General features: G+C 30.8%; 1 protein-coding gene across 2 annotated transcripts in view; it reads left to right on the top strand.

The window, feature by feature from the left end:
- The first annotated feature begins 585 nt into the window (after positions 1-585).
- LOC145276706 (QRFP-like peptide receptor) overlaps positions 586-3,228 on the top strand; it is a 983,229-nt gene continuing 980,586 nt past the window's right edge. For both annotated transcript variants that reach the window (XM_080127903.1, XM_080127904.1), the window contains exon 1: positions 586-2,160. The gene's annotated coding sequence lies outside the window, so the exon portion shown is untranslated. The remainder of the gene's footprint in view (positions 2,161-3,228) is intronic.

Below are 3,228 nucleotides of genomic sequence, written 5' to 3'. Positions count from 1 at the left end.
TTCATAATTGAATTCTAACTGTAATTTTACGATTTTATTAAATATCTTAAATGTATTAACGTGAATTTTTCTCTGCCTTTTTGTTGTTTTTATTGTCTGTTTTATGCTTTGCGATTTCGGCTGGAATGAGAACCTTTATAAATAAGCCTTAGTTGTTTTACAAATAATTATTTTATTTTATTTATTTATTTATTATTATTATTATTATTATTATTATTATTATTATTATTATTTATTGTTGTTATTATTATTATTATTATTAGTTTTTATTTTTATTTATTTTATTTATTTATTTATTTTTGCTTTCTAACAAATGAATGAGTTTTGTAAAAGAAATTGAAAAAAAATATATAATATCAATATTTTGTGCATTTCATGTAAGGAAGCCGATATCTTTAGACAGTCTGATCAGGTAGCATTAGGAAAAGTAAAAAAAAAAAAACAAGAAAAAATCATAAAATAAAAAAAGAAGAATGAATTAAAACAAATCAGAGAAGTTTAAATATTTAGAAGCAAACAAAAAAAAAGAGAGGGAGAGAGAATGAGAAGAATGAAGAAGATGACGAGGAGAGCTCAGAAAATATCGCGGATAAAAAAAAAAATAAAAAAAAACCTTCTGCGAACACATTACTCCGATTCCTAACAACTTCGTGGATGACGAAGCCAACATTGGCTGCTGCCGTGGTCGTCGCGGTGCTTCTTAAATTGGAGAAAAAAGTCCGTATTTTTGCCAGCATCCTCACCATCATCAACACAACGAAAAGGAGCGCCTCTTTTATAATCCGAAACTATAAGCCGTCATCGCATTGACTGCACTATCTCCCTATTAAAATCCCCACCCTTACACGCACTAACACGTTCCGTATCACTGCGGTCGCAAGGAACGAAGGCGCTAACGAAACGCGAAGAGATGGGACAGGAATCATCATCTTCATAATCATCATAGTCATCATCATCATAATTGAGAACACGGAGAGAGTTCGCGCTTCTCGGAGTAAAAGCTCTCCGACTTGCGCGCGTCGTCTTTCTGGCGTTCTCTCTTTCCGTTAGACGAACGGACCCGCACGCGCACTGTAACTCCTTGCCACTTAAACATACAAACCGCTTTTCAAGAACCTTATAATAATCGGCATTTACAACGCCAAGAACTATTATTATTATTATTATTATTATTATTATTATTATTGTTGTTATTGTTGTTATTGTTGTTGTTGTTGTTGCTGTTGTAATTAGTTATGGTGGGTTAGGGTTGTAATATATTAAGCTTGTTTACTTTTTTATTATTATTTATCGTCTACTGCCTCCGAACGAGCGTGCGTCTTGTTTTCAATCTGATGTTTAAGTGACAACAAGTCGACAACTACTACTACTATTACTACTACCCCCACCACTATTATTATTATTATTATTATTATTATTATTATTATTATTATTATTATTGGTTTGGCGGGGTTTCATTTCATTTTAATTTCCATTTTATATGCAAAATGCTGTAAGTCCGTACGCATACTTTTCTCAGTATTGTCTGACTTTTTAAGCGTGTTTTGTGATTCTATAAACGACATCTTTATTAATGTAAGTGTCAGTTTAAAAGTTTGATTTAAATTGACAAACATTTGGCTTATTCCCCAATACAAACGACGAACAAATTTCTCAAATTTACGCGTACACACATAATCACAACTAATGTAAATATCGCATGTTAAAAAAAAAGTTTATATTTTGTTTCGATGTAATGAACAATTAAATATTAAAATATTATTAAATCCTAAATTAAAAAAAGAAAGAAAATAAACATAAAGTGCATGGTATTCTACTGTTCTGTACGTGTTTTACATTTTGTTTAAATTCTTTATGAGAGATTAATGAATATCTCGAACTAGACCAATAACATCTTTGTAAACTTTCCTCGACAAGAAATCAATAACAACAACAATTGAAAGAAAGAAAAAATAAAATGAGTTCACAATAAAAAACGGAATGTATATTTGTTTTGGATACGGAAAACGCCGTTAACAGTGAGTTAACAACAACAAAAAAACATCAAGAAAAACAAGGTAAAACTATACAAACTTTTCCCTCTTTTCGTTCCTTGGAGTATTCACACCGTCGGAAAACTGGATTGATGCTCGACAGATGCGAATTTTAAAAAGAATTGACGTAAGTAAAGTTGTTTACCTATGTGTTATTTAAGAGTAATGTTGTATTTTTTTCATTTTTTTTTCAGAAGTCAGTTATAAATTAAACGCGATTTAAATTATTTAAATGCTATTAATATTCATATCTAAATACAAAACTGAAAACTTTTATTTCAACCTCCCATATGTATCTGTATAAATATACGTGTGTCCTTACGTATAAATTCGCACATATCTATCTATCGACATATATATATATATATATATATATATATATATATATATATATATATATACAATAATAGTTTGAACGATTTTTTGTGTTCTGTGTTCGTGTGTTAAACTGCGCGTCTACAACTGAACTGACAAGAGGCATTCAGCGAAAAACAACAATTTTTACCGGCATGTTCGCATTAATCTATCGAACCATCAGTTTGTCAATGGAAGATGTTTATTCACTCACACACACACACACACACACAAACACACACATACACAATATATATATATTTCACCTATATATATAAATACATATAGGTGAAAGAAAGCGTCTGTCTGTGTCTGTCTGTGTCTGTGCATTTCCCTATGCATAAATCCTGTCAATTTTTAGTCTACAGACTCGAAATTTGATATACAGGGTACTGAGATTTGGAAAAATCGATGTGATCGGTTATTGGCGAGAAATTTGGCGATTAAGGGGTCAAAGTTCAACGATTTGACCTTTGAGAATTATACCAAACTCCTCCGATAATTTTGGGTCTGCACACTTGAAAATTTAGATATAGGTTCCGTGGACATGGATCTAACTTAATAACTTGATTTGAGCCCAAAACAATAAATTTTAAGGGGTCATAATAGGGGTCAAATTTTAAAAAAATTGACCGCTGTTTTTTTTTTTTGCGCTCAACATACACCTCCAAATACCCGGGCAACGCCGGGCACCCATGCTAGTATATATATATATATATATATATATATATATATATATATATATATATATATATTTCTATCTATGATTATACATCTCTCTCCCTCTGTCTTGTGTGTATATATATGTGTGTGTGTGTGCGTGTATTAAGAGTTATATATC

Source organism: Euprymna scolopes, chromosome 5 (assembly GCF_053919585.1).
Source record: "Euprymna scolopes isolate OS-2025 chromosome 5, ASM5391958v1, whole genome shotgun sequence".
Lineage (NCBI taxonomy): Eukaryota > Metazoa > Mollusca > Cephalopoda > Sepiida > Sepiolidae > Euprymna > Euprymna scolopes.
Note: the sequence above shows the minus strand (reverse complement) of the source record. Positions and strands in the feature narration are given on the sequence as shown.